This window comes from Photinus pyralis, unplaced genomic scaffold (genome assembly GCF_008802855.1).
Source record: "Photinus pyralis isolate 1611_PpyrPB1 unplaced genomic scaffold, Ppyr1.3 Ppyr1.4_LG5, whole genome shotgun sequence".
NCBI lineage: Eukaryota > Metazoa > Arthropoda > Insecta > Coleoptera > Lampyridae > Photinus > Photinus pyralis.
Window position 1 is genome coordinate 30968537 of NW_022170596.1, and position 12068 is coordinate 30980604.

At 34.4% G+C, this 12068-nt stretch overlaps 1 protein-coding gene across 6 annotated transcripts in view; it reads right to left on the reverse strand.

Annotated features, from left to right (window-relative positions):
- The window catches only part of LOC116171976 (gastrula zinc finger protein XlCGF48.2), a 181497-nt gene that overhangs the window by 32376 nt on the left and 137053 nt on the right, over positions 1 to 12068 (reverse strand). For all 6 annotated transcript variants that reach the window (XM_031489053.1, XM_031489052.1, XM_031489051.1 and 3 more), the window contains one exon: positions 11953 to 12010. The gene's annotated coding sequence lies outside the window, so the exon portion shown is untranslated. The remainder of the gene's footprint in view (positions 1 to 11952; positions 12011 to 12068) is intronic.

Genomic DNA, 12068 nt, shown 5'->3' on the forward strand with positions numbered 1-12068 from the left:
AGTTCATAACGAGCACAATTATTATCTATTTTTACAAAGCTTCTCATCCATATGTCCGTTTTCAATTTACTTAACCAAATATGGCTTAAACATGCCGCACAATGACAATTATTTATTTCTTTTTTGTTCAATGCAGGGAGGTTGGGAAAATGCAATGAAATCATATACGTCATGAATCACCCGATAACCTTCATTTGCGGATCCAAATTATTAATGTGCTTCATTGAAAAATGACCGTTAATATTTAAAATCGCAGTACTTCAAAAATATCGAGGTTACCGATAGCTAATTTTTCCATTAAGTTGTTATTCACGTCAAGATTTTCTATTTAATTTAATAAATTCTTCAAGTAAAGTGTGGTAAATTGAATGCAATAATAGATACTCTCCACGCCATTACGCAAGAAGACAGCAAAATTGTATAGTTGTTGTTAATAATGGATGCGTTTTATAAACGCTAAAAAATGACCATTTCCATCTTTTGAAATGAAAAATTAAGTTCACATTAAACATACCTTTTATGCATATCATGATTATACAGTTTAGAATTGCAAATTACCTCCAGATGTACCTATTTCTCTACGGTGGGTGAAAGCATTTCTAGCCAAAGGCTACCAAACATTTTAATTTTTCTTTAATGTTCCGCAACGCAAAGTGGCGATCTAATTAAATATCCACCTATAACCTTAACCCTTCGCTTTCAAAACTTGCCGATTTCGTAACGGTGACACGAGCACTATATCAAAAGTCAAAAGAATTATAATTACCTCTGTTTATCTTAGTCAGTTGAACGCGTTTTATATGAAAGAAAATGAGATCTAAAAAATTAAGGTTAGTAATGAAATGAATAGGCGTAACCTTATTATGAGTTCTAACAATTTTTCTTCGGCACGCCGAACAGGATCTCGCTAATTAATCTAATTTTTGCGACTCGGCACCGCTTAATGGTCCAATTTGGGGGAGGAAAGTTAGTCGGTAGTGTAAATCATCGAAAATTATATGTTTGGAGCAGTAATCAGTTTTCAGCTGCGAGGCGCCCGCTTAAATCGTTGCAAGGACGAATAACGTAATACGGTTTTTGCTCCACACGTCCGTGTAATGATTTAATTTAATTGAAATGGGCGATAATATGCAAAAGCATGTGGCAAGTGTGGAGGTATTTATAATTGTGGGTTCGATTGCATTCGTGCGGAAAATCCGTTCGTTGTTGTTTCGCTAAGGACGATCTCGTTTAGCTTTGCCATTCTTTTGCAACCGTGTTTTTGAAACCTACCCACCGACGCTTACATCAGAAAACAAAAACTTTGGACGTAAATCAAAGTTGTCATTAACTATGTATCGTGTGTATCAATCGAAATTTATGGGTGCTTATGATTTAGTACCTTTGAACCACTGATTCGTGTTTGGTATTATACGAGTGGAAGGACCTTCAGATTTCTTTAGAATCACTTTAGACCAAAAACATCTTGCGTCCAAAATTAAAAGAAAAACGCAATGAAGACAAAATCCTGGCACATTGAAGGAAGGCCATTTACAAATAACTATAATTTACGCATATTAATTAGTTTCGCAGATTTTTTAAGGCGTGCACAAATGAGATCATTTATTCACGCCAATCAATCGACAGTTACCAATTTACTATTAGTGTGCGTTGCGAAAAGGACTGGAAGAATGTAGGTGAAATTTCTATAGAAATATAAAATTTATTGCAAAACAAGAGGAAGATCACGAGACCAGTTTCAGTAGCTAGGTTATAGGTAAACAGACACTGGGAAATTTAACCCAAGATCTATTTTCTCATTATAAGTGGCGTCCTTTTTATTACTTAAGATGAGAGCAGAAACCTTCAGTTTCAAGATTTATGGTCATTTTATAGTGCCGGAGTCAATAGTTTATTTGGAGTAATATATAATAAACTCGAGGAACGGTTACGTACACTACAATAAAATTAACATAGAGGAAGTACTTAACGTTGACGAAGACGATGTATTAAAATGCAATTACCTGATTAAACACATGTTATATACGTTTATCGTTCTCATACTATCATACAGAAATTTCCTCATTTTGTGTGAAAATGCATCGTCCACACGTGTTCGATGCGACGACAGACCCATTTGCTGCAATTTGCGGTTTTTTATTCCAGAACCTCAATGCAATAGCATCAAATTCTGTTTTTTACGGGCCAGACTTCGATGAGTATCACGGGAACAGGGAATTTTAGGTAAACTTGAAAGGAATTTTATGAGAATATGAAGATATACACGGTGTCCATTTTTCGAGTGTCACTATGGGGATCTCGCTTATCTTAAGAGCTAGAAATTTGGTTAAATGAAGGCAAAGTTGAATTTTCGTGCTGAAAAATAATCTATAAAGAAATTTAACATATCTTCAATAGTTTTGAAAATACCGCAAAAAAAGAAAAATTTCTGATTTTCATTTTTAATTTTTTCATGGTAAACTAATCATACTAGACATTTCCAATTAACACATTATTCAAACACTTTTTAATGGAAATTTCGAATATAGCATCCCGTTTTTAATAACTTTTAAGATGACGGAGAAACACGCGGCAACTTTAGATTTTCTTATACGCGCCGTTTTGGATTTTGACATTTTGAGATTACGTCTTTTTTTCTCTTTACAACGGTATATCACACATGCTGGTTCACTATCACATTTTTCCTAAAAATACAATTTTCATATTTGCGAAAGGTGCTTTGCAAAAACAAAACGTTATTTTGTTGTGAACAAAAGGTTGACCTATTTCAAGTAATGTCATTTACGTTTGTGCTAGTTTTATTGCGAAAATATTATTTATTCTTATGTATTTTGTTCTAATTTAATTATAATTTCCTTGCAAAACGAAGGTTCAATTATATTCAGATGAAAATCGAAGTTTCTCAACACAACTAGTTCTCTGCCAACGTTGCAACCAGACAGATAGACCGAACTGTCAAAATTTTGTTAACAATAAAAGAACGTTTTGTTTTTCCAAAGCACTCTTCCCAAAAAATCAAAAATTGTATTTTTAGAAAAATGTGATACTGAACCATCATGTGTGATATATCGTTGTAAAAAGAAAAAAAAGCGTAATCTCGAAATGACAAAATTCAAAATGGCGCTCATAAGAAAATCTTAAAAACCATTCAAAAAGGGATGCCAATTCGAAATCTCTATGAAAAAGTGTCTGAATAATGTGTTAATTAAAAATGTCTAGTACGATTAGTTTATCATGAAAAAATTAAAAACGAAAATCAGAAAGTTTGGTTTTTTGCGATATTTTCAGATATTAATGATATTTTAAAAACTTCTTTTCAGATTGTTATTCAGCACGGAAATTCGTAACTTTGCCTCCATTTAACCAACTTTCTATCTCTTAAGGCAAGCGAAATCCCCATAGTGGCACTCGAAAAATGGACACCGTGCATGTCGGGATTTTGAGGAGAATGAGCTTAAGGTGGGAGTTGAAAGTAGCTTATGAAGAACTTGAGAGAAGCTTTACGAGGGGAATTTTTTCAGGAAGATTCAGGAAGTAGGGCGTTAAGGAGAATTTGTGCAAAACATAATTGGAAACAGAACGAAACATGAGTACCAAAATTTAAAGAGGGACTTGAGAGTATCATTTGGAGAAACCTGAAGGCACGTTGAGACGAAATGATTGTCGATGTTAATCACATCTGTCGTTCTTATTAAAAATGGGACGTGGAGCGTGAAGTAAAATGAAGCTTAGAACAGAAAACAAGACTATTTCCATGGAAACGCAGTATGAGAACCTAAGCCTGCTATTTTTGAAATCTAAATTAAATTCATAATTTTCAGAAGATTTATAGCTACTTACATGGTGCTATAAAATACAGTTGAGGGATATTATAGAACCATACTATTCATATTCATCTAAGGAAAACCCTCTCAATGGCCGGAAATGCTCTCATCGATACCCCACGTTACCAGTCCTCTGGATATTTCGCAGTCTTATATTCGGAAGAGATCTCAGAACGACGATCTCTATGAATTCTAATGAATTCTAAACTAAATCTGTGATAGTAATGAAAATACAAATTAATGTGATATTTGATTAGTAAATTGAATGAATTTAAAAGTGATATATCATAAATGACCTATAGTTCCGTTTAATTTTCAGCGTGACCCACAAAAGTGACTTTGGCGTTCATCCCACCCCAAAATCGGTACACATCGTTATTTATGCACTATTGGTGTTGGGAAAAAGACAAAACTCGCCTGCTTGATCCATGTGTACTTCTGGTGATCAAAATATTTGTACCCAAAAGATGTTTATTCACCAATTTTCTTGGGAAAAACATCAAACTCAATTGCTGGATACGCAAGAAATGATACATGTGTCATTTCGACTTTAAGGGTAGTCTGTCAGTCTGTCTATGCGAGTGGTTGTGTTGGAAATACCAACGTAGGCTTGGCTTACTTGTTTTAAGAGGTGGCCACTTTGAATAAGGTGACAGACTTGCAGGTGTGGTGAGATTTGACATTTCCATCAGTTTTTTGGTAATTTAACTCCGTTTCAAGTTCGGAGCTCACACTTTATAACATTAATTGAAATTCTTTTAATTCTGTTCAGTAGAAAATGTCTGCGAGTTTCAAAAATCGTTTTTTGAACAACCCCGTATAATATACCTACAGACGTGTCTAAAAGCTCAACAAATCTGATTCTAGGTGAAGTGACACCTAGAAAGGTTCGTTAATCTTAACATTGTTTCTTCTGGTAAAGCTGTGAGGGTGCTATGGCGTCCATCGAATCTAATTAAAAATGTCCTCAGAAGATTGCCACCGATTAAACCAAACAACCGTATCTACTGTAAGAATTAAAATGGAAAGAATTTTGGTCATGGTTATTTGGATAAAATTATTAAAGTATACGTTTACGCCACATTATTCGAGCTACTAATAAGACTAATTTAAAAAAAGAGTATAATGAAAAGAAAAATAGGTCATCGATAATAGCCTACGAAACTGCACGCTGCCGATAATTGTCTTATTTAAATTACACAGCAATCATTTTTTTATCTAATAATTTGATACAGTTCAAGCTCGTGACTCCAATAGACGACTATAAATTATAAGAGATCTCGGGGACCTTGCCTTATAAATTAGGCGGTAAATTCTAACGGATTCGCCACAAAATTTTATATGGTAAACCTTGAGGAAGAAAAATTAATGCACGTTTTCTATTAAAAAAAGCACGTGCAAATATGTCTAGTCTAAATATTTTTGACAGACCGCAGACTAATTTTGCGGTTTTTTACCATCCGTATCCGTAGTCGGGTGGTTTTTGTGATGTTGCCCAAGGATAAAATGGGAAGTTGAAAGCGTTCATCAATTTGGTACCATAATTAAACCATATTAAAGAAGATAAGTAAACGCCCTACTTAGCTCCTTAATCATATAGTTAGAACCTTTTACGTCCCTCTTCTTCGACAGGGGGAATGCTAAAGACGATCTAGCATACAATCGGAGGATAAATAAATAAATATGGCAATCGAAAATATGAGGAAATCGCAAATGGATGGTACGCCCTTTCCCCTTGGAGGTTAAATATCTTTCATTAGAGTACCGTAGAGGAGCTAGAAAATACAGTGGGTCACTACCCCCTTCAGTCCAAACTTCAAGATAAACCGATACATGTACTTATTTATATTTTGTTTAGTTTTTAGACATTTAATATCTTTTATTTTCTGAACCGACTGTGTTTTCTTTAAGTATTTATGAAAAGATGGGGCTTATTTGTTCTTCACTTTTGTTTTAAAACCATGAATTAGATAGTATAAATCATTTTGAAAGTATTTCATAGTAGATTTAATCCGTTATGCACAACTCAGAATTGACCAAATTAGAATTTTATGCAAAAATGTACATTTACTTTGCAAAACAAGCTGATTTTATCAAAAACTCGTGCTGAACACAACGTAATTTGTAAATTAGCGACTTTAATTTACATGGTCAAGCAAAATCATAGATATGGTAAACTCGGGACCTGCACAAACCTCGGAAAGGATTAAAATTTTGCAAATCTGAACTTGTTTAGGTACGTTAGATACGTAATTTATTTTGACGTCTACAAAATAGCAGACACCTTCCATACGGAAACGCGCATTCCTAACCTATTTAGCTGAAAATTAATAGGGAGCTGTAACGGATAAGGTTTACAGTACTTATAAAGACAACAACTATCTTAGGTATTCACAATTTATCTTCTTATTCACATAATGTTACTTTAATGGTTTCGAACTGGAGTGTTTTATATAGTACGTACAAATAAGAAAAGGCCACGAGTTCACAACCTACACAAGGATGCTTGCCATTTTTAACACCACTCGCGTTCTTCCTGGATGGATCCAAACCGCTATTTGTTGCAAAACCAACCAAGTTCCAGGAGCAACGCGAGCAGATTAAATCTACTTTAATTATTTATTTAATTATCGTTGCGCATATACCCACTAACGACTTCTTTTCATGTCGCTCTACCATAACATTTTATACACATAAAGGAAGCAAATACCATAATAAATTATACGCCTCTTTTCTAAGAACAATGAGGTTCGTCGTCAATTTTTGTACCTATCATATGCCTTACATTCCTGAGGCACTAATGCGATCTTGCACAAGAAACGCCGGTCTCGAATCATTCATTCCAATTGCAAAATCCTCCAATACAAACGGGGTCAACTATACGAGAAATCAAACGAAGAAAAAACCCATAGAGAGATCATGGCCACCCACGCTTCCATGTAGCAATATTCTTCACGTTGTGTTATTACTCGTTTACACATTGTTTTCGATAAATCAGATAAAATTTTCAATTTGGTAGACAATCGAGGAAAGTTTGTGGGCGTAACGCGCAATTTAAATACGAGCGAGGTCGTGATTTGTGACTTAAGCGCTTTTGGCTCCGAATTTTTGATCGAGAACCGATTATAATGTTATTAATTCCAGGTCAAACACGGGAAATCTTTAAATTCAAATTGAAAGCGGTTAATTATCCACATTACATGCATGTTAAGATCTTCTTGCAAGTTAATGGTTTCCTTGCATTTTTAATTTCTTTAATTATATTCATTAGTTAGCATACGCTATACGTTCCGTGCTTATACTCGATTTTTTAGCTGTCGTCCTCATTCGTTTTTTATGCGAATGTTGTAAGAGACTTTTAAAACTAATTTCATTGCATTTTTTTTTGTAAATTTTGTTTAATTTGCGACGAAGTCGTTTAGGATTTCACAAAAAATTCGACCAATCACGGTGATTAGGTTAACGAACTGGTTACAGTAGCATACATCCTAAATAAATTTTTTAAAAACCTTTGGAAATCTCCTCTTTACCTTGAGAGAATGTAGAGGCAAACGGTAAAAGACACCTGGCACGTCAAAAAACAAGGAAACTGAGAAATGAAAGACATTAGTATACTATCGAAATCGAGTAATTCATTATCTTTCCTGAGATGTTTATTTGCCGGTTATAATCTTCAATTTTATTCGCTAATTTACATAGGATTTTAAGAAAACATAAAAATAACACTTAAACGTTTACAAAATTTCTTTTTACAAATAATCGCAGTGACAGGGATTATAGGATTTATGGGCTTAGCCTAATTTAATAATTATCACTTTCACGCAATAGATGAAGCATTAAGGTCGACAATAAATCAAAACTTTGCATTTTATGTGAATGAAGGAACGCTTCCCACTTTTATACACTCATTATTTGGGGTGGATATGGGTGGTATTACCGGTATCAAGTGCACTAGTGACCGACATTTCTCTCCTGGTGAGCCTAATGGAAGTGTTGTAAATTACGTGTTAACGTGTAGGGACATCTGGTCATTTACGATAAGGAGTTTTTAACGGAAATTAATTAACGCACGTGCTCTTGTCGCTGTTTATAGATAAGGGGTCTTAAGTTGTGCGCGAAATTTTCGGCGGAACTTCGAAGCTGGCTTTTTCAAATTTAATTGTAATTGGCGGTGTTTTTGAAAATTCCGAAGAAGGAGATTACTTGATAATGGAAGTAGCGTTTCCTTAAATACTGGAATTAACGTCAGAACGCGGTCTCTGTTGCTAGCTGTTAGTTTTCGCGACGGTAAAAAGAACGTGTAAATTTGTTTACGCTAAATCTCGAACAGTGAGTCCTATCCTTTTTTATTGAAGACTCATTTCAGTGGCGTACGTAGAAATTTATTCTGGGGGGGGGGGATTAAACAAGTTCGTGGCACATACTATGCTTTCGTATGGATGGATAATATTCAATTAGAGGATATTCTAATGATATCATGTTAGAAAGGTTCGATCTACCTTCGCTATATTTAATACCACCCTTAGTATATTATTAGATTCCGTTAATTAACTAAAATAATAATTCTCAATTTTTTTTTATTTTCACTTATGTCATGCTTAAAGTTTTTCTTTTTTTTCGGTTATTATTCGCACTACATGTATATCTTACCTAATATTGTCCTAGTTTATGGAACTATTCTGTTTGGACAATAAACCATTATAATTATACTAACAGTCACCCAGTGCGTACTAGAAGGGGGGGGGGTAAGAAATAGAAATTGGGTTGCAGGTTGCTGATGCTGGTAGTCATTTATCTATTTATTGTACAGGCGAAAAAGATTAGATTAGAACGGTATTTTATTTCTTACTGCTGACATGCCCCTTTTGCTTTAATTAGTCAACGAAAACTTTGAATAATAGGTATATTTATGGGCAAAAACCAATTTCGACAAATTCAAAGGGCTGTAACTTTTGATCTAGTAGTCTGATCTTGGAACTGATTGAAATTATGGATTCTACAGGCCACATTCGATAAGAAAATATTTTTTTCCGGTCGATCTGAGACAATTTTTTTTTCGAGGCAAAAAAAAGGCAGTGCATAATAACCTTCCTTTTTTACCAAAAATCGACTACACCAAAATTTCTCGGGAAAACACTTTTTCTTATTAATTTGGATGCGTAGAATCCAAATCAATTCGTACTCTTTCGATCAGACTGCTCAATCAAAAGTTATAGACTAGACCAATTTCGAAAAAAAATTCAAAAAGCTGTAACTTTTGAACTAGTAACTCAATCTTGGAACCGTTTGAAATTATGGATTCTACAGGCCACATTCTATAAGAAAATTTTTTTTCCGGGTCGATCTGAGACAATTTTTTTTTCGAGGCTCAAAAAAAGGCAGTGTATAATAACCTTCCCTTTTTCCCAAAAATCGACTGCACCAAAATTTCTCAGGAAAATTCTTTTTCTTATTAATTTGGGTGCGTAGAATCCAAAACGATTCGTACTTTTTCGATTAGACGTCTCAATCAAAAGTTATGGGCAAAAAACCAATTTCGACAAAAAATTCAAAGGGCTGTAACTTTTGATCTAGTAGTCCGATCTTGGAACTGTTTGGAATTATGGATTCTACAGGCCACATTCTATAAGAAAATATTTTTTTCCGGTCGATCTGAGACAATTTTTTTTTCTGGGCAAAAAAAAGGCAGTTATTACCTTCCTTTTTTACCAAAAATCGACTGCACCAAAATTTCTAGGGAAAAAACTTTTTCTTATTAATTTGGGTGCGTAGAATCCAAAACGATTCGTACTTTTTCGATTAGACGTCTCAATCAAAAGTTATGGGCAAAAAAATTCCTGTTTTTAAAATTTAAAATTCTTATTTTCGTCATTTCGTGAAAGGCAGGACGCAGGTACCTCACCTCAGTAGCAGTACTAAGTACCTGATACCTATTTGTTATTTTGGGCATCAATGTAGCGAATTGCCGATCGATGCCGAATAGCCAAATCGTTGACTGCCAACACTGATCACTCACTGAATAGTGAATACTGAATACTACAGAATATTTAGATTTTAGTGACTTTAGACTTTAACCAAAACCAAAATTGCTCTCTATATATTATTGCCTTTATTTTAAAGTGGGCGGAGCGGATAGCGGAGTATTACCTAAATACCTAATAGCTATGATGATAACGCAATTCTTCTGGGGGGGGGATATATTCCCTTCACCCCCCCCCCCCCCCGTAAATACGCCACTGACTCATTTCGTCGGTAAAGTGCATCTTTCTTCTGTGCTTCCTTCGTTCCTTCTCTTCAAACTCTTTGCTTCCTCCGCATCTCATATTTCTGATGTTTATTCTGTATTCATAATGTGCGCTTAGATTCGCTAATCGCATCCCACTATCCCAAACCGCCTCGCCCCACATATGGTAATGTTCGTATATACGGGGTGAACATTTTGTCTGGAACACCGGATATACCTTCAAGAGAACATTGATTTTAAAGAAACTTTTTATAGTGCCCAAAATTACAACAAAATTGTTACCAATCTACGTACTTTCAATTAGTGGTCAGTGACGTACTTCTGCATGGTTAAGGGGGGAATACTTGAATCATGTTTCTTTATGATACCACATTAGAAAAAGGTTCATTCTTTAATATTACCTCACCAAAAATAGTGCTTTCGATTAAAATAGTGACCCTTTGAGTTCGGTAGACGCACGCCACTGTAAATAATTTCTAGTCATATCAATTTACTTATAAAATTTTAAGGATGTTGATACAATAAATTGCTTGAAATATTTAACAATAGAATAACGTTTTTTAATGCAAACTAGTGAAATTATAACACACACATACAACGATTTTCCTGGAGTTTTTCTCTAAAATTGGTTTGTGTGATATCCAAAAAAGTGCACCCTTTAACAATATGTAACGAAAACTAGCAGTTGCCATTGAAAAAAATACGCCCCTTCACCATGTAGAAGTACACCTGGCAACAAATCTAAAGTACGTACATTGGTAGAAAACTGTTTATCATTTTTGGATACCATACAGTTTTTTTTTAAAAATAGCCTTGTTTTGAATATACCAGAGAAAATGTTCACCGTGTATTAGGGAGTCCTAATTAATAAGGTTTTGACTCGTAGAATTCAATAATGATTTAAAACGCGACAATCGTACCAACGCAACACAAAGTATGGGTGGAAAACCATTCAAAATGTCTCTAAAATCAACGAAAAAAAAAGTTGTCATAGATCCACCGAGAAAGGACAAAACGTCCGAATTGCTGCTACAAAAAAATGGGCCAAAAGCGCTTTAACCCCTAACAAACAATTTTCGGAAACATTAGTCATGAAATATCCAATCAGGTAATTTTTGTAAACAGGGTAAAATCTAACATCAAGTCTTTCTTCCTTTTATATGGTGAGCCCCTAGTTGACTCGAGATATGGAACCACACTACGAAGATGTTAAACTTTTAAGGAATAGAATGAGCGTTCTTATAGGTAATACAATATTAAATTAAGTGAGGTTAGAATTGGTCTTCTTCTGCAATCAAATTGAAATATTCCATCAGCGTTTTTTTGTGACGAAGTCTTTGACATTAACATTTGTACACCGGTAGCATTACTTCACAAAATAGTTCTCGAGAGAAACTACCTCTACTCCTATAACATTTTTTTTGCGAATACGTTGCCGCAATATCTTCATAATAATAAATTAGATGGAAAACACGATTTTGTTCGTGTAATCCATTAGTTTGTACAAGCAATAAATTGTAATGAAACATTTTAAATGTTATGCTCCTTAATGCTATTTTTATGTCAAATTAACTTTCTTCAAATAAAGTACAAATTGAAATGCATTACTTAATAAGAGCCGTATCAGATATAAAGGAATGTCATTATCGTTAAATTACCGTTACTATCAGTGCATAACGTTTTCCGAAATAATTTCAGAGTATGCGCGAACATTAAAACCAATTGCAACAATCTTAATTGCGAACTATATAATTAAGAAACACAAAAAACGGAACCAAATAAACCAATTAAAAAAGGCCCTCGGGCCCGGCTATTATTTATTACGTCGATCTAATAACATTAACCCATATTTAAATAAGGCGTTTTTTTTGTGGATTCGCTTACCTTAGAGTAGTCGTGATTTATCCAATGTTGGCTGGGAACGCACCAACTTAGGACATTCCTGTAACAAAATCGAATAGTCAAGCGTGGGTAATTAAATGAGTCCGCAATCAATAAAC